At 42.1% G+C, this 19,906-nt stretch overlaps 2 long non-coding RNA genes across 3 annotated transcripts; both read left to right on the top strand.

The window, feature by feature from the left end:
* Nucleotides 1-11,440: 11,440 nt before the first annotated feature.
* LOC119316834 lies at nucleotides 11,441-14,972 on the top strand. The gene is made up of 7 exons (XR_005153343.1): nucleotides 11,441-11,794; nucleotides 11,936-11,995; nucleotides 12,143-12,707; nucleotides 12,880-13,174; nucleotides 13,277-13,360; nucleotides 14,142-14,221; nucleotides 14,802-14,972. It is a non-coding gene; the product is annotated as an uncharacterized LOC119316834 (long non-coding RNA).
* Nucleotides 14,973-15,154: 182 nt separating this feature from the next.
* LOC119319107 lies at nucleotides 15,155-18,101 on the top strand. Of its 2 annotated transcripts, XR_005154353.1 has the most exons (5): nucleotides 15,155-15,401; nucleotides 16,341-16,469; nucleotides 16,564-16,624; nucleotides 17,325-17,464; nucleotides 17,559-18,101. It is a non-coding gene; the product is annotated as an uncharacterized LOC119319107 (long non-coding RNA). The 2 variants fall into 2 exon arrangements; XR_005154352.1 differs by having other exon boundaries at nucleotides 17,325-18,101.
* The last annotated feature ends 1,805 nt before the right edge of the window (nucleotides 18,102-19,906 follow it).

Genomic DNA, 19,906 nt, shown 5'->3' with positions numbered 1-19,906 from the left:
GTTGTAATCATTGAGTTGTAAATAAATAGAAGTGTGATGATCATCATTATTAGAGCATTGTCCCAAGTGAGGAACAAAAAAGAGAGAGAAAGGCCATAAAAAATAAAAGGCCCAAAAAAAAGAAAGGCCATAAAAAAAGAAAAGGCCCAAAAAAATGAGAGAAAAAGATAGAAGGGACAATGTTACTATCCTTTTACCACACTTGTGCTTCAAAGTAGCACCATGATCTTCATAGTAGAGAGTCTCTCATGTTATCACTTTCATATACTAGTGGGAATTTTTCATTATAGAACTTGGCTTGTATATTCCAACAATGGGCCTCCTCAAGTGCCCTAGGTCTTCGTGAGCAAGCTAGTTGGATGCACACCCACTAGTTTCTTTTGTTGAGCTTTCATACATTTATAACTCTAGTGCATCCATTGCGTGGCAATCCCTACTCCTTGCATTAACATCAATCGGTGGGCATCTCCATAGCCCATTGATTAGCCTCGTTGATGTGAGACTTTCTCCTTTTTTGTCTTCTCCACATAACCCCCTCATTATTATATTCCACCCATAGTGTTATGTCCATGGCTCGCGCTCATGTATTGTGTGAAAGTTTATAGGTTTGAGATTACTAAAGTATGAAACAATTGCTTGGCTTGTCATCGGGGTTGTGCATGATGAGAGCATTCTTGTGTGACGAAAATGGAGCATGACTAAACTATATGATTTTGTAGGGATGAACTTTCTTTGGCCATGTTATTTTGAGAAGACATAATTGCTTAGTTAGTATGCTTGAAGTATTATCATTTTTATGTCAATATGAACTTTTGTCTTCAATCTTTCGGATCTAAATATTCATACCACAATTAAGAAGAATTACATTGAAATTATGCCAAGTAGCACTCCGCATCAAAAAATCTGTTTTTATCATTTACCTACTCGAGGACGAGCAGGAATTAAGCTTGGGGATGTTGATACGTCTCCAACGTATCTATAATTTTTGATTGCTCCATGCTATATTATCTACTGTTTTGAATGTTTATGGGCTTTATTATACACTTTTATATCATTTTTGGGACTAACCTATTAACCCAGAGCCTAGTGCCAGTTTCTGTTTTTACCCTGTTTAAGGGTTTCGACAAAGAGGAAAATCAAACGGAGTCCAATTGACCTGAAACTTCACGGAACTCATTTTTGGAAGGAAAGAAGCCCAGAAGACTTGGAGTGCACGTCGGGGGACCTACGAGGAGGCCATGAGGCAGGGGGGCGCGCCCACCCCCCTGGGCGCGCCCTCCACCCTCATGGGCCCCTCGTGGCCCCCCTAACGTACTTCTTCCTCCTATATATCTCCATATACCCTAAAAACATCCGTGGAGATGATAGATCGGGAGTTCCGCCGCCAGAAGCCTCCGTAGCCACCGAAAGCCAATCTAGACCCGTTCCGGCACCCTGCCGGAGGGGGCAATCCCTCTCTGGTGGCCATCTTCATCATCCCGGTGCTCTCCATGACGAGGAGGGAGTAGTTCTCCCTTGGGGCTGAGGGTATGTACCAGTAGCTATGTGTTTGATCTCTCCCTCTCGTGTTCTTGAGATGATACGATCTTGATGTATCGCGAGCTTTGCTATTATAGTTGGATCCTATGATGTTTCTCCTCCCCCTCTTCTCTCTTGTAATGGATTGAGTTTCCCCTTTGAAGTTATCTTATCGGATTGAGTCTTTAAAGATTTTAGAACACTTGATATATGTCTTGCCGTGCGTATCTGTGGTGACAATGGGATATCACGTGATTCACTTGATGTATGTTTTGGTGATCAACTTGCGGGTTCCGCCCATGAACCTATGCATAGGGGTTGGCACATGTTTTCGTCGTGATTCTCCGGTAGAAACTTTGGGGCACTCTTTGAGGTTCTATGTGTTGGTTGAATAGATGAATCTGAGATTGTGTGATGCATATCGTATAATCATACCCACAGATACTTGAGGTGACATTGGAGTATCTAGGTGACATTAGGGTCTTGGTTGATTTGTGTCTTAAGGTGTTATTCTAGTACGAACTCTAGGGATGTTTGTGACACTTATAGGAATAGCCCAACGGATTGATTGGAAAGAATAACTTTGAGGTGGTTTCGTACCCTACCATAATCTCTTCGTTTGTTCTCCGCTATTAGTGACTTTGGAGTGACTCTTTGTTGCATGTTGAGGGATAGTTAGGTGATCCAATTATGTTATTATTGTTGAGAGGACTTACACTAGTGAAAGTATGAACCCTAGGCCTTGTTTCCTAGCATTGCAATACCGTTTACGCTCACTTTTATCATTAGTTACCTTGCTGTTTTTATATTTTAAGATTACAAATACTATTATCTACTATCCATATATCACTTTTATCACCATATCTTCGCCGAACTAGTGCACCTATACAATTTACCATTGTATTGGGTGTGTTGGGGACACAAAATACTCTTTGTTATTTGGTTGCAGGGTTGCTTGAGAGAGACCATCTTCATCCTACGCCTCCTACGGATTGATAAACCTTAGGTCATCCACATGAGGGAAATTTGCTACTGTCCTACAAACCTCTGCACTTGGAGGCCCAACAACGTCTACAAGAAGAAGGTTGTGTAGTAGACATCAGTCACCCTTGACAAAAGCACTTTTGTGATGCGCGATTTATCATCATGGAAGTGGACACTTCCGTGATGATAATTTTGGTAATGTCGTGGAACACTTCTACGACAACACAGGTATGACTATCTTGATTATGTCATAAATTTGTCATGGATGTACATGCATGACAGAAAACGTGACCTACTGTGACAAACATGTATCATCACAGAAGTGTATTTTTTGTAGTGTATCCCCGAGACAAATTTTGTTGTCGCCACCTGAGAAGCAACAACGGTCGTTTGGGCTACCTTGGCTGCTCGATGCAGATTGCGGCCGTGCTCATGCACCTTGTTAGCATGCCCATGGCGGCTGCGGTCGTGCTCTCGCTGGAGTGGGCCACCAATATTGCCCCCACGACACGGGTCCACGTCCCCATCTTTCCCCGGCGACGATTGAACAGTGAAATTGTCGTGGAATTGTCACGACAGATGTCCTAGCAAAAGGACTTAGTCATAGGGTCATCGCAACTAGGAAGCTTAAAGGGGTTAATCGGGACAAAGGACACGAGAGGTTTTATACTAGTTCGGCCCCTTATGATGAAGGTAAAAGCCTACGTCTAGTTGTGTTGGAATTGCTAGGATTTCGATGACCGGGGGGCAAATACGCTTTGCCTGGCTTCGAGCTGTTGTTTCCTGCCCTAAGCCGCCGTCGGGTCATCCCCTTATATACACAGGTTGAGGCCTGGCGGCCTACAGAGTCCCGGCCGGTTCATAAAACATGTCCAGCTCAGTGACTTCTTTATATGCCTTTCTTTACATACGGCGGTTTACAATATTGGGCCTTAAGCCGCCTCTGGGCTTAGGCCTTCTACAAGTCTAAATAAACTATCACCTTGAATATTATTGGGCTCCTTTTGTAACTCGTCGTTGGGGTTGACCCGGCCCCTCCTGGGCGGGTCTTTCTTGGTAGCTATATTCCCAACATTAGGCCCCAGGTTGACTTTGAACTTTGTTCTTTGTCAATCTTCAATACTTAAATGAAATCCATCTTCCTCTCTTTGTAGAAATTTTGTAACTCGCCATGATGTCATCTTATGAAAACACAAAAAACTGCTCTGACGCCATCCTCAACGGATCCTTATCTTTTAATGTCTTCCGAGAATCGAGGCGTCCGTTTAGCTGGATAATCATTATTCGGGTCTACCTCGATTTTTTCGCCCGCCTGTTTTCTTATCCCCTTATAAATAGGCATGCCTTGGTCTTTCTCATTCTTCTCTCTCTTCGTCTTCTTCCTCTCGCAACCCTACCGCTGCTCGAGCTCCGCCATCATCGCAGAGTGCCTCTTCTTCGTTGACCTTGGCCGCTGCATCAACCTGAATCGGTCCAGAGAACGGCGGCGACCTCCGCAGAAGATCCATGGTTGTAAGTGTTCACCTTCCTGCTCCTCAGATCCGCATTAGGGTTTCTTGGTTTCTACCTGTTCTTCATAGTTCATCACGGTTTCTTTGTAGTTCTTCCACTGCGGCTTCTTCTTGATCCAAAAAGAACATATATATGTGCGGTAGTTGTTTTGTGCCCATTCTTTATGCCAACAGATCCCTTTCTCTGGTTCAAAGGCCTCATTAGAACTCATGAACTCATCTGTGCTAGATTTTTAGGTCTAGAATATTTTCCATTTTGAACGACCATTTGATCCAGAATAATATCAAGAAATTAGGAAACTTGTTTGCCTCAACACTTAGCCAATTCTGTTTCTGGTTTCCATCAAATGTCTTTAGTCATGGCGGCTTATGACGCCGGCTTACTTTTCCCTTATATGACATTAGCCCTTACTTAAGCCGCCATTACTCATTTGCACCCTCATCATTTAACTTCACCATCACCATTGAATTGAACCATCATGTTACTTTCTTTTCAGTTCGTCTTTTGATCATCATGCCGTCAAAAGCACCGACTATCTACAACTGGGTCCCCTCTACAGTGACTGAAGGATAACTGAAGGAATTCTTCACCATAGGATTTTTTCCAGGGAAGAATGTTATGTCTTACCATGCACCTGACCCGGACAAGGAACGGCCTAACCCAAAAGACAGTGAAGTTATTGTCTTCTTTGACCACAGGAATCGGGGTTTTTCACCACCGGCTCAAAGTTCTTCAGAGACGTTCTTCATTTTTTCAAACTCCACCCTCAAGATCTTGGTCCCAATTCCATATCCAATATCTGCAACTTCCAAGTTCTCTGTGAGGTGTATCTTCAAGAAGAGCCGACTGTGGAACTCTTCAGCGAGTACTTTTATCTGAACCGCCAAAATGAGTGTACCAATGGCCCTAGCTTGGAACTCGGTGGAATCTCAATTTAGCGTCGACAGGGCGCCGTCTTTCCCCTAATAGTCTTACCGAGTCATCCCAAGGATTGGAACCAGGCCTGGTTCTATTGCCAAGACACATCTCCAGCCAATGAAAAACCACTGCCGGGTTACCGCGCGGAGCGTCTGGACTCCAAGTTTGTGCTCCCTGATAAGCTTATTGCCGCCGAACGCAAGAAGCTTATCCCATCTATTAAGAGGATTAATGCCTTATTGGGGAATGGCTTAACCGGAGTTGACCTGACCCGTTGCTGGGTCTCGTGGCGGGTCATCCCCCTAAGGCGCCGATCCAAATTGATGTATGACTATGGCGGAGGCCCAGATGACTCTCTTCGTCACAGCTCTGTTCAACTAATTGAAGAAGATATTGTTTCAATGTCAACCCTTCTGGTGAACGGCAAATATGAAGACTGCAGTAAAGTCAAGTTAAACCCCTTCTGCAAACTTAACCCGGCGCTGGAGGTAAAAACCCTTGACCCCTTTCTCTTTGTATCTTCCTCAACAGTTTTAAATACCCGCATGACCTTTTATCTTGTTTACTTGTTTACAGGCCAAATCTGACTTCTGGAAAGCCAAGTATGACCATGAAGCCGCCAAGAAGGCTAGATCCGCCGCCATAGCCGCCAAGAAGACGACCCGGAGGTCCAAGAAGAAAAAGAGCACCGCTGAGGACCTGTTAAAGCTTGATGATGATTCTGAGTCGGAGGTAGCCCTTGACTCCCTTGACCAGTTTTTTAATAACCTTATTGACACTGACTATTGCCAGGACGACACGGGGGCCAGTCAGGCCGTAGAAGAAGAGGTAACTATTTCCTCCGACTCGGCCCATTTGCCAAGACAGAAACTTCGACTAGTAACCCGGAAAGTAAGGTTTTCACACCCTTTAGCTTATTTGGACCCTCATTTTCTTTTGAAAAAGTAGCAAGATGAGAGCCACCGTCAGGCCCGGAACGACGATGAACCGCCTTCCATTGTACAACAAACTCCTCGAAAACGCCAAAATGAGGTCTCTTTTATCTTCATCTTCTGCTTTTATTAATGAGTCTATTCTCTTGCATTACTAACTTTATTTTACCTTTGCAGGAGGTTTCTCGCTCTTCTGGCGACTCATCTCAGACGCAATTTCCGGCCTTCAAGATTGCCCCTGGGTAAGGAAAAAAAATCATCTTTCCTCCGTGTCTTTAAAAACTGCATCATTGCACTAACTGTCTCATAAAATCTTTATTAGTGGTCAAGCCAAGTCCAAGAAGGCCAACGTGGTTAAACCGATGGAAGACCCGTCAGTTCTTGCACCTGAACCGGCCATGCCAACTTCTCCCCCTCGAACTGAAGCACCAGAAAACCCAGCTGTTGATACTCAATTAGACCCTCCTGAGCCGTCAGCTGATGATACCGTTGTTAACCCCTCTACTGCCAGACCATCCAGTTCAGCTAACCCGCCATCATCTTCTGATCATGACGTTCTAATCACTGGTAGCCGTTTTGTTGAACTAGGGACTCCCACTGTGTTAGCTCGGCACACTGCTAAACAAGAAGCCTTGAAGAGACAGAAAGTGTGTTTCGATATCTCTCACTACACTCATCTGAATGCTAGTGACATATTGTCCGACTATCTTAGCCATGTTTACTCCAGCCGTGAGTCAGAAATTGAGATGGTCAAGCAACTGCAGCTGAAATATGAGGTATGTTCTCTGCTTTACTTATACTCTGCCAGCCCCCAAGTCTTGAGATGATGAACCTGAATGATCTGGAGAGTTTATGATATAGATTGATACTTTCTCTCTAAGTTTTTCAAAAGTCCAATAAAATAATGTAAACTTCACCTGTAGTCCCCAAGGTCCGGCTCAATTTATCATAAATGAACCGGTACTTAACTTCATAGTTGTCTTTTGCCAGTCCCAATAAATATTGTAATCCGGTTTAATCTTGAGAAACTTTCTGAATATCATGCATTAGCCCCCAAGTGCCAAGTACTGTTACTTTGTAAGGCACTTGGGACTTGAAATATATAAGAGATAAAAAATTGCTTTGGTAGACATTAGCCCCCAAGCGTCAAGTGTTATTACTTTGTAAAACACTTGGGACTTGAAACATATAAGAGTCATAAAAGATTGTTTTGGTAGACATTAGCCCCCAAGTGTCAAGTGGTATTGCGGTGCAAAGTACTTGAGACTTGAATCTTTATAACTTTCAGTTTAAGCCTTGACACACCTGTGTATGTTTTGTAGAACGCCCTATCTGAATTGGGCTCCCAATTAACTGATGCAAAGACCCGGCTGGCGGATCAAGAGGCAGAAATCAAGTCTGCTGATTCTAAACTTCAATTGAGTCTTTCTGAAACGGAGAAATTGAAAACCAGCTTGATTGCCAAAAAGAAATCCTGGGCCGAAGAAAAGACGATGCTGATACAACGCGCTGAAAAAGCTGAAGCGGCTCTTAAGGAGGTTACCATGGAGCTTACCGGCTTAAAGAACCGGGTGTCTCAAATGGTTTTCGCCATCTTTGGTAAGCCATTTGTACTGATCTTTTATACCTTCTTTTGACCCGGAATATAAACCGCCTGCTGACCCCTTGTTTAAAAAATATGTGTAGGTCTGCGAAGCAAAAATCTGAGCCAAGAAATGTGACCAAACTGAAGGCAGTTTACACCTTAGTGGAGCAGTTGTATACTGGCGCTCAACGAGCACTTGCTGCTATCTCTCCTGCCAACCAAGGACCCAAACGGCTCAACGATGTCTTGAGGAAATTGTCAATCTTACCCGCCAGGTTTCAAGAGGTCAAACGATCATGTGCCAGAGCCGGAGCCTTGATTGCCCTGAGCCGCTCCAAAGCCTGGGTGCTAGATCTAGACCCGGTGGATGTAGCTAGGGGGTACCCTACCGTGAAGGAAGACAGGTCTCTTTTTGAGCAGGATGACTTCATTGCCTGCGTGAGGGGAGTTCAACCTCAAGCCACCGTTCTTGGAGATGAGACCAACGTTGATAAATATCAGTCGGGTTTTGATTTGGAGAATAAGAAGATGGCGACTCCCTCTTATAAAGTGACGGATCTTATCCCGCCGGTTCGCCAACATACATTTGCCCTAGAGATTGACCCGACCGGCTTAATTGATGATGAGGCTGAGTTTATTGCTCTGGACGGCTTTGACTGGTCTAATTCCGGCTTTCAACCAATGGAGGGAGATGAACCGGCCAGGGGGAGTCGTAATCATCTGAACAATCCTTCTTTTAGCTTAGGACATGTCTTAAGAGAGAAAAACAGCAACCTTTTGGGCTCTTAATGCCTTGTAATAGGTTTAGCTTGAAACAACTGCATATTTTGCCTATGCCATCATGCATAAGATGCCGTGTGTGACTCTTTGCTTCCTGATGTCAATATATGCGTCCCATCTATGGTTCTCTCTATAATATTTCAGCTCTATTCCTGTAAAAAAGGAAAAAAAACTGGCTTGGCGGTTCAGCACCGAACGGGTCAGAACACCCGGTATATGATCAATGGTTTTATCATAGTAGAAAAAACAGAAATAGGCGTGAAAATAAACAAGTTTGAAACAACCTTTGATTAACGAAAAAACACAGAAAGAATTGTTCATAAATAACAGTCATACCTATATCCTTTGCATCTGGACCACCGGTTTATATGACCCGGGTGACGAGGTTGATGACCCGGTCCTTTTTTGAGAAGTCAATGCTTCTGTATGCCTGATGACTATCATGCCTTATGGCTTATTGTCAAATAATCAAGCGGGTGAAAAAACCATGCTGATCGTTTAAATTTGAGACAACAAAGACCAGTAAGATAAATAGCAGATTTCAAACAATATAAATTAACTTTGTAACTGAAAGTTGGGGGTTTCTGATTCGAATACGATCAGTGAACTGGACCAAAGGGGTTAAGCTAAGATTCGAATACGATCATATAGCCCTAGTGGCTTTGGCGTTGTGCCGATCAAGAGGGTACTGACAACTATGTTCTCTTTGGTTCGAATACGACCTATGTTTGAATAGGAAGCCCCCAAATGACCTTGAGAGGTTTTTAACGACCCTGATTCGAATATGATCCAAGTCTGACCCAAAAGGGGTTAAGATATGATTCGGATACAATCAAGAAGCCCCCTAGTGAGTTTGGCTTTGAGCCGATCAAGAGGGTTATGACAGCTATGTTCTCTTTGGTTCGAATACAACCTATGTTTGAACAGGAAGCCCCCAAGTGATCATGAGGTTTACAGCTAGATTCGAATACGATCATAAGCCGGACCAGAAAGGTTAAGCTAAATTCAGATATGATCAGCTCCTTAATAGTCATGAAAATAGTAAAGATATATGACCTTTGAAGAGGAAAAGGACAGAGGTCCTGCTTTATTACTTATCATAATAAATACAATGTCAAAGTATGTACATGATGAGAGACGGTGGCTCAGGTGTAGTATGTCCGAAGTTGAGCAATGTTCCACGGCCGGTGGGTCTCCTCCTCTGACTTACGTGAGTCTTTGTGTTCTCGAACGTCGATGAGGTAATATGACCCGTTGTTTAAATTCTTGCTGACCACAAAGGGTCCTTCCCAAGGCGGGGATAGCTTGTGTGCATCTGGCAGATCCAGGATGAGCCGGACCACCAGGTCACCTTCTTGAGAAGTCCTGGACTTAACCCGGCGGCTGTGATAACGGCACAGGTCATGTTGATAAATTTCTTGTCGAGCCGCTGCTAAGTCTCTCTCCTCATCTAACAAGTCAAGTGCATCCTGTTGGGCTTGTTCGTTATTAGCTTCATTGTAAGCCGCCACACAAGGCAAGTCATGATGGATGTCACTAGGCAGCACCGCTTCTGCTCCGTAAACCATGAAGAAAGGTGTATAACCTATAGACCTGCCGACCATCGACTCATGACTAGGGGTGTGTGTTTTTTTGAGGGTCCCTAGTTGCATATCGACCAGTGACTCGCAACTCGGGGGGTGTTTTTTTGGGATCCCCTGATTGCAAGCCGACCATCGACTCGCAACTAAGGGTGTGTGTGTGTGTGTTTGTCGAGAATCAACAGTTGCAAGCCGAGCATCGAATCACGATTAGGGGGTGTGTGTTTTTGTTTGTCGAGGGACCCTAGTTGCATGTGAACCATTGACTCGCAACTAGGGTGTGTGTGTTTTGTCATGGCCCCCGGTTGCAAGCCCACCATCGACTCGCAACTAAGCGTGTGTGTGTTTCTCGAGAGTCCCCAGTTGCAAGCCGACCATCGACTTGCAACTAAGGGTGTGTGCGTGTTTGTCGAGACTCCCATCGACTTGCAACTAGGGTGTGTGTGTTTTGACGTGGCCCCAGTTGCAAGTTAACCATCGACTCGCAACTAAGGGTGTGTGTGTTTATCGAGGGTCCCTAGTTGCAAGCCGACCACCAGCTCGCAACTAGGCGTGTGTGTTTTGTCAAGGGTCTCCAGTTGCATATCAACCATCGACTCGTAACTAGGCGGGGTGTGTGTTTGTTTAGGGCCCCCAGTTGCAAGCTGACCGTCGACTCGCAACTAGGGGGTGTGTGTTTTGTTGTCGCCCCCAGTTTCAAGCTGACCATCGACTCGCAACTAAGGGTATGTGTGTTTTTCGAGGGTCCCCAGTTGCATGTCCACCATCGACTCGCAAGTACGAGTGTGTGTGTTTGTTGAGGGTCCCCACTTGCATGTCGACCATCGACTCGCAACTAGGGTGTGTGTGCGTGTTTTGTCATGGCCCCCAGTTGCAAGTCCACCATCGACTCGCAACTAAGGGTGTGTGTGTGTGTGTGTGTGTGTGTGTGTTTGTGTTTGTGTTTCTCGAGACTGCCTAGTTGTAAGCCGAGCATCGACTCACAACTAGGTGTGTGTGTCTGTGTTTTGTCGTGGCCCCAATTGCAAGGCAACCATTGACTCACAAAGGGTGTGTGTGTGTTTGTTGAGGGCCCCCATTTACAATTATTCCATTTTTTGATAGTTTTTTTTCCTTTTTTGATGTAATAAAGATTTACAAGGTACTTCTTCATGAAACCCCTAAAGAAAAAAGGATTTCTAGTTTGTTTTAATATAACTGCAATTTTGATAGAGACCGAATCTGTTACATACTCAGAATTTGTTCAGTAAGACTGAATTTGTTAGATTCAGAGTATCATAGAATTTCTGAAAATTTAAGAGTGTGGTTATGTGGCAGGGGGTGATTTAGATGTAATTAGTAACATCGTTCTAGGCTTATGTGAAACTTTTGAGCAGGGGAGACCTGGACTTCATGCAGACTGAAATTAATAGTGTGTTGGTTATACAGACTGATATTTTGTTCATTCATACTGAATTTGTGTTCATCTAAGGCTGATTTTTTTGCTTGATTGAGGTTGTAATTCTCCCCCTAGTCAGTTTGAAATTCTCAGTGGTCAATCACATACTTTTGTTTTTCCAGAAATGAATTTTGTTGTGATTCAGACATGGAACCCTAGCAGTCATACAACCCCGATTCTAGGGGATTCTATATACTTTTTCCTCTTGTTTTCATTTCTGATTCTAGACATTCAATTTTTTCCCATTGGCTGGTTCCTCCTAATATGTCTAATAATGTACGTGCTTGTCACAATACGATTACAACAATTTTTCCATGCTCAGTTCATACTTGACTATTCTTCAAAATTCTTTGTTTATCTATTCTTGTTTCTTTTTACAGGGGGGTGTAAGCAGAGATACCAACCATCAAAATTCAGAGAGCAATATCATCATTGAAGACCTGGACCAAACTTTTCATGGCAATGTTTCTGAAGTTGAGGCCTCTAATATTGATTTAACAGAAACGGATGCATCAGATGGCATGTTGCTTGATGGTATCAGAAAATGGTAAATCATTTTTCACCGCACCAAACTTTTTTGTGTTTTCGTGCTTCTTTTTTGCCTTCATAAGTTCAGTCTTGTTTGAATATAATCTGTTCTATAAGAGCCTAATTTTCTTTTTTGTTATTTTGGTTTTTTTGTATGCAGCTGCAAAAGAGTGATGAGAGTAAACATGGGAGGAATGTTTTGAAGGAGCAAAGCAGGAAGGTAAATTGTTTTTTATTTCAATTAACATCTTTTACCTGCCACGCCATCGGTTTTTTATTATAAGTAGTGTGTTATCATGCCAAGTACTTTTTTGTTTGATAGAACTGAGTTACTAATTTTAATTTGTCTTTTTTGCTTGATTATCAGATGGGAACAACCCAAGAATGTTTGAATAAAGGAAGAGCAAGTGCGTATATCAGATTTAGCATAGGGTGTTCTTCCAAGATAGTCGACAGTGTTTGCAAAAGCAATTACAGAATGGAGCTTGTGAAGAACTCTGGATTCAAGCAATTTTGCCAAGGCCTACATCTGGTCCCAAGCTTTTTTTTTACAACAAACAAACAAATTAAGCCCACAAACACAAGGCCTAGGCTCAGGAAACTTGCCGAGAGTGTGGGGTGGTGGAGGGGGAGAGGGACGGCCCAGCCCTGGAAGCGTCCAACAAAAAAGGACGAGCAATGACAAACAATCGAACGACTGGGTGACAAACAATCGAACAACAAAACAAGAACAGGGGCGATCGGGAGGCTACAAACAGGATGATGTCATGTTAGATGTGACATAATTATGTCACATCTAGATGTGTCCTAGACGGACCCTTAGTTTTTTGATGATCTAATTTCACTCGTTGGTTGACTGTTTGACGTGTGAAGATATGAGACAGAAAAGAAGAGGACGAATTTAGACGAAGAATTGGGTCAGGGGGAACAAGGTGAATTCTCTTTCTCCCTCTCTCTCCCCCATGTTTGTTCCTACAGTTTGATTTTGATGTTATGGTTGATTCTATCCCTTCTTAGATTAAACTTCTCTGAACCATCTAAATCCCATTTGTTCAATGACTCTGAGTTTGCCACTCCTTGTCTCATATCCTGATTGCTCAACAGAGTTTATTTCCTCGGTTAGTTGCTGGGTCATCTATCTCGTTGACTATCAAGGTTATGTTACTTCCCACTCCCTTTTTTGGTTTCTTCCTGTTGGAAGTGATGTGGCATGAATCTTTCTTTGTCACCCTTTGGATATGTGTTCTTATGAAAGTTAGCGATTGGAGTTTCTCTGTTATGTCAGTACATGTTGCTGCTTTCAGGTTGTTTAATTATTTTATACGGAACACGTTGGCGTTATATGGAGAAGAGGCATATATATGATTCTTTGCGTATTTGCAGTGCCGTGATTGCAGAGGTATCCTTCTCTCTGTTCCAAATCTGATTCTTTGTGTCTTGGGTTTGCATATGCTTGCGATTACCTACTCTGTTTGAATGCCATATGTATATGCATTGGTAGAGGTAAAAGATAAATCCAGAGAAGATAAAAAGGAAAGGACAGAGGATGCCCAGGAAAATGATGCTTAGATGGTTACAGTTGCAGGTTAGCTATTGCAAAAATTGATTGTTCCTCTCCTATTTAGTGAAATATGTATGGGCTCATTTATGTACGGTGGTTAGGACCAGCAACTTGACTAGGTGTAGTCTACTTTAACTGACACATCTTTAAACTAAACCGAACAAATCCATTTTAGTTCTTCTATTTCTGAACTTATGTTTCTATGGTTTCATGGGTTCGGTTTGTGTTGCACATTTATGTGTCAACGACGACTATCAAACAAGAAAATTGATCGCCAGCTATAGCCTACGCCTGACCTCTGTCATGGAAAATCTTAGAGCAGAAAATGATAGGCTTATTTTTCAGTTAGAAAGATATGTATACTGTAGCATCATATATTCAGGTAATCCCTTGTATTTTTCTTGCCAGTTCATGTTTTATACATCTTGTATACACCCACATAAACTAAAGTTTGTAGTGTCAGCAGTAAACAGGGGCACAACTAAGTAATATGGGTAGAAAAGCAAGAGCTTATGAAAAGAATAGTATCTCTATTGCAGATGTGTGAGAGCACCCCCATTATCATGCAAATAGTACCAGGTTCAGAGCCTTGATTATGGCAGCTATAAACACAAAATAATCCATCTAATTGGATTTAGTATAAAAACCACATTCTGGCGGAAATTACTCCAATTAGAATTCTAGCTGCAGCATATATCTAATTTGTCCCAGATTGAAAATCTCAATTTTTAATCTCTGAAATACAGTACGCACTTGTCCGTGTTGTTGCTCTGTACATGACTTTCTTGTATGGATTCCTAAATAGTGTACAGGTGGGAGCTAAACTGAAGCTTGCTGGTTGTGACGTGTCAGCCATAAACTTGTATTATGACCATTGTTTATCCGGTGAGTGCCTAAAATTCAGTACCACAATTTAGGATTACAGTTGACCCTTTTTGTAGAGAAACATGGGTACTTTAGTGGCATATATATTCAGATTTAGGCCTTTTCGCCATAGCAGGCTGTAGCCAAGGCTAAATCATGCTCAATAAAGCCTATGTATAGATACATGTTACTTACATCCACACATGTGCCTTTGGTTGTAGCTGAGCAAGTTTAAATATATAATTCTCCGAAAGTATACAATTTCCTTTACTCCTAACCTCATAGAACATTTCTAAACCTAGCCTATGTATATACGTATATAAGTGTTTCCTTACATATGTGATTGAATTCTTAAATCATAGACGAAGAGCCTTGTCATTTATTATGGATGAGTTAATATTTAAGAAATAATACAAACTCTTAGGTGTGGCCACTAGCAATGCAGTTTCATCTAAAGTGGTAAATGATGCCTTTGTATTCAAATTAAATAGTTCCTGATAATGAAGAAACCAAAGCAACTTGGTTTATCTATGTTCCTTTTTTTTAATCTTCGTAGATGGAATGCGTTCCTACAAGAATAACACATGTTTGATTTTAGCAGGCTCAAAAACAGAGGCTGTTCCGTCTTCTCCTAATCCAGACAAGCTGGCCCCTCTTCATTGGTGCCCGTAGTAAATTCAAATTTGGTAGTGACACTGCATGCCTAAAACTCTCCTGTAGGTTGGTTCATTGATTTAGATTGATATAATTGTCCAAGAAGCCAATTAATTGATTTGGAATCTATATATTGTGGTGCATTATCTAAGCTTGCACTGTTAGTGTCGTTTAAAAATATCTCCTGCTTTTAAAATAGTATTAGTAAAATGGCTAAAGCGCACATGAGAGTCTAAATCAGTTTAAATCATGACAGTCTCATGTTTTCTTCAAAGAATTTTGTGGTTGCATAAATAAATCGCGAGGAAGATTTGGATGCAAGCACCCATCTTTCATGAGAGAGACCTAAGTTGTACATTTGAATTCTTCTCTGTTTATACTCTGCCAAGTTATCTCAAGCATATGATTTTACTTTGGTACAGGTTGATTATATTACTGGATGCATATGCATAAATCAGAGGATAAGCAGCGGAAGGACAAGTTGTATTTTTCGAGATGTTCTCTTCTTCTTTATTTTACATGTTAAAGCATGGACCTTCTTGCTCAGGTTTCAGATTTCTCAATCCATACTTCCATGCAAAACATAATTTTGTTCGCACGACCTCACATTTTGGTAGTTGCAAAACATAAACCACGATACTTTCAGGTTTCAGATTTTGTATGCTGAACCATGATGCTAGGCTGAATAATTTACTATCTTTTGTTCGCACGAGCTCACATTTTGGTAGTTGCATAACATAAACTGTGATGCTTTCTTGCCGCTGTTGTAGTCTCTAATTAATGGCATTGTGAGAGACTGTAGTTAATTTAAGTTTCTTCTGTTTAAATAAAACAGGCGTTGGTAACTGCATAAGTTTAACCATGATGCTTTATTTTTTTAGGGAAAAACCATAATGCTTTCTTGCTGCTGGTGTAGTCTCTATGGGATTCTAAGATAATGTAGTTAAGCTAATCTCATCGGTTTGCACTCAAAAATCACAGGAGCCATACAGAAAAAAGTAGGGTACTATTACAAATTGGCCGTGTGATGTTCATATTCAAAGAATAGCACATCTGTTGATTAAACTGAAAATGTATATGGTGCATTTCATTTCTGCTCATCCTGATCTAACCAAACTGACCCCATAGATTTGAGATTGTCGTGCCTATCAGGTTTGGACATGTTCTTATTTGTACTAAATCACTAAACTACACTGTATAAATAAAATAGCCCCCCCTCCTTTCCAACAACTTATTTTATTTTTAGAGTGAGCAATGACCTGTTATCATACTCTGTTCCTTGTGAGCAGTACTTCAGTTTAGGTTGACGTATACTCTTTGGTATATAGCATTTTTGCCTACCTCTTGCCTATTTCACATCGAATAGATGATTTGCTTTGGAGAGGGATTAGATAAGGCCTATGAGTCCTAAGTAAGCGTGATAAGCATGTCCTGCACTTCTATTTACTATTAAGCACCAACTGAATTTCTGATAATGGTGTTTCAGGAATGATACAATCAATCCAACTGTTACCTTTGGGGTGCTTTTTGGATGGACTAATCTGAAGATGTTGGCTAGCTTGCACCGCCATCATATAATCTAGAAGCTAGGGCAAGGATTATAGGGAAAATAAAGGTAATGCTCCCAGTATATTTTACTTTTTGGCGAAGTTTTGGTGCTTGCACAAGAAAGTAACACCATCATTATAGCTACTGTTTTTTTATCCCAGGCAATTAGCCAACCGGAGGAAATGCCAACCAATACATTTTTGTACTTCCTCTGTTACAGAGGTAAAATTACTACTACTTTTCGAAAGTATTTTTTGTTGCATGTTCCCCTTTCTTAATCATCTATTTGTTCAAATGTACATACACGAGCTTATAATCCTTAGTGCACAATGCATCTCACCATACTATTGTTTTCCTGAAAATTTATACTCACATAGTTCCATTTTTTGTATGGGTGATCTTCTGTTGCCCTGATTTGGTGTTCATATAGCATGGGACATTATAGACTCATTTTATTTTCTCTTCGTTCATGCACTAATGCATAAATCTTTTGGTATTGCCCTTATTATTTAATCTAGAGCTATGCAATGACAACCATGGCTTTAGTGTTCAGGTGAGTTCCATTTATAGAATGACGAACCCTTGGCATCTTATCTAAATTCTTTGATCCTAGATATTATGTATGCCCAGTTAAGTACCTTATACAAGTACCTTAATTAGCCTCTTCTGACTATTAACTATTTGAATTGTTCTATTAGGACCCAGACTTTCAAAGTTATTAGGATCTGGACATGTTTTTACCTTAGTTTGTACAGTTTTGCATTCTTTTGGCTTCAGGCTGCTGCTGCGCATAAAGTACAGTTAACTCAGATGATGCATGAAAAAAACTGCAGACCTAGCATAGTTTTTGAATTCAGATTTTGTAACTAATTATGTGATGCCCTTATGTTAAACTGCTTATTTGTTCTCCGACTATGCTCAGTTCGTTCAGGCCTTAGGGACGCTTTCGATCACTGTCCATCAACAAGTTCAACTCCGACAACGGTTCACCGATAATGTGGGCCGGTGCACCACGTCAGCAACGTCGACGGCCTGACAGGCCATTTTCCAACTGGGCCTATTGTAAATGACGGGACCATGAGTTTCTCCTTTTGGAGTTTACTTCTACGAGTGCTCACTCCCTGCATCTTGTTCTGTTTTTTGTTCTATTTTTCAGAAAATGAAGATGTACTTTGCCGTTCCACTAATCTCGGCAAAAGAGTAGATTATGGTGCCCCTCGTGCTATAGTGGAATTGAATCGCAAAAAACTCTATAGATTCATCAAACAATGAAGGAGGTTAGTTTTTACCTGAGGGGCAACGACGGCCACCGTGGTCTTGCTGGAGCCTCGCTTGCAGTCGAAAGTCATCAGCTTCAGGGAGTGCCAGCACAGCCAAAATAGGCGCCACCTTCGACGGGGAGCAACAGCAGCAACTACGAGGATTTGCCTAGCCCATACAAGCAACGGCGGCGACATACCCGCTTCCGCAGCTCCGAGCTGCTGGTCCGCCGGCGAGCCGTTGCGCCTCCAAGCTGCCGAGCCACCGAGATGGAAATGTAGCCGCAGCGCCTCCGAGCTGCAGCGAGAGCCGCTCCGCCGCCAAGCTGCAGAGTGAGCTGCCGTGAAGATGGAGCCGTGCTTTCTCTCCAGTACGAGTACAATGGGGAGAGGGGAACGAATCCAATGAACTGGTCGATGGAACCAAGACCAACAGTCAACCACGTGGTGACTATGCTATATGCGCCACGCGTGTGTATAAGTGTCCAGAATGTGTGGTTCTCTGTCAGTGTCACAATTGTAATTTTATCTTGGGTGCTAATTTGTAGCACTTGTATGATCTGTACTGTTTTGTCTGATTTATTCCAACTACTATTCTTAAAATATAAGAATATATACAGCCACAAGTATCAAAATCTGGCCCCAACCGCCTGTGGACGCGTTGCTCGTCTGCGGATAGTGATTAGTCAGCACAAAAATATATATTCATGACTAGATACATCATTTGCAAATCATCAAATCCATACAATTATATGCAACTAAACTACTTCAAATTTTCGCCGACAACAATACTTATTGTTTCGGTAGTGTCCACGTCTAGCAGTCAGCCGCGCCCCTTGGAGTGAAAGTGCGGTCGCCGAGGAGGAAGAGTAGACGCGGGCTCGTGGCGCCAACATCTCCCATGCCCTACTTTCATGGCTTGAAAACTTGTATGCGCCCTTCGCGCCATCCATCTAGCATGGAGAAAGATCAAGCATATGCTTTCGCTTTCAAATGCACTTCCAAGAGATTGCGCCTGATCGTCTATTCAATATAAGCAAGTTACAAAAGCCCCTTGTTATATAACTTAGCATTAATATAGGTATGCCTACCAAGACTTCTACGTTTATCATCCTTCCGAATCTTATGTAATCACCTAAGATCATGCTATGCGTTTAACTGTCGGTCATTTGCTGCTTAGACTGTTGTGTGGTATGCTTTTGAAAAGGCTATGATGAAAGAAATACATACTTTTGCCTTCAAGTGCACATCCAAGGGCCTCTGCATAATTGTCTATCACTATTACTTGCTTGCTGCATGCAGTATCGTGAGCTGTGCTTTGGCAGCAACAATACTTTAAAATACTGTTCCTTTGTCTATTGCTCTGCTCATTGCAGGTATGCAAGCTCTGCTTTCTGAAATTCTTGATGTAAAGAAAAATATTTTTGTTTGCTCTATCAAGAATATTAGCTCGAATAAGTCCAAATGTATGCCAACTGAAAATGCTCTTATGCGTTTATTTTCATATGTTTCATTCTGTATCTATATATTACAATGCACACTCTTTCAATACTTGGCTTGCGCTCGGCCTTTGCGCTATGGGCGCAACGGGTCATCTAGTAAAGAGAAACGAAGAGCATCTCTCTCTCCATCGCATACCCCCCTCTACGCCCCTTTCACATACGCACACAAACTATCTCCAGGTCCTCTAAAAGTAAGCCCCCAGCACATTCACGCATGTTTCATCTTTCTCTCGCGATGTATACAGTGACGATCATTGTATTTGAAGCGAAAGCACGATACATACATTGGACTTCAGAATCCACTCATTACGGTCACCATTTACGTTTTGTGGTTATTATACAGTCACGGGCTCACCGTACAACTCTGTATTTGCTCAAGACACGACTAGTTGACCAGTTAAACGCTCCACGTGGCTACTCTTGTGTTGCATCACATTATCTCATATCATCGGGCCCACCTATCAGCTTGTATCTACTCGACATCTACACTCTTATAAAATATAAAATACACTCTTATAAAAACAGAGTTGGTGATGATGGTGTGCCTGCCATCCTGCAATATAGACCATCCGATTTATATCTGACGGATAGAAAATAAACTAGGACAATTTTGTAAAAAGGTACCCACACACCTCTCCACATTTGCAAATAAGGCCTTCCCTCGTTCATCATTTTCTCTCACAAGATAAACTAGTCATACAAATGCATCTTGATGTTACGTGCAACCACATGCATCTTGCTAG

Source organism: Triticum dicoccoides, chromosome 6A, assembly GCF_002162155.2.
Source record: "Triticum dicoccoides isolate Atlit2015 ecotype Zavitan chromosome 6A, WEW_v2.0, whole genome shotgun sequence".
NCBI lineage: Eukaryota > Viridiplantae > Streptophyta > Magnoliopsida > Poales > Poaceae > Triticum > Triticum dicoccoides.
The sequence above is the reverse complement of the archived record's forward strand: the minus strand, read 5'-3'. Positions and strand labels throughout refer to the sequence as shown.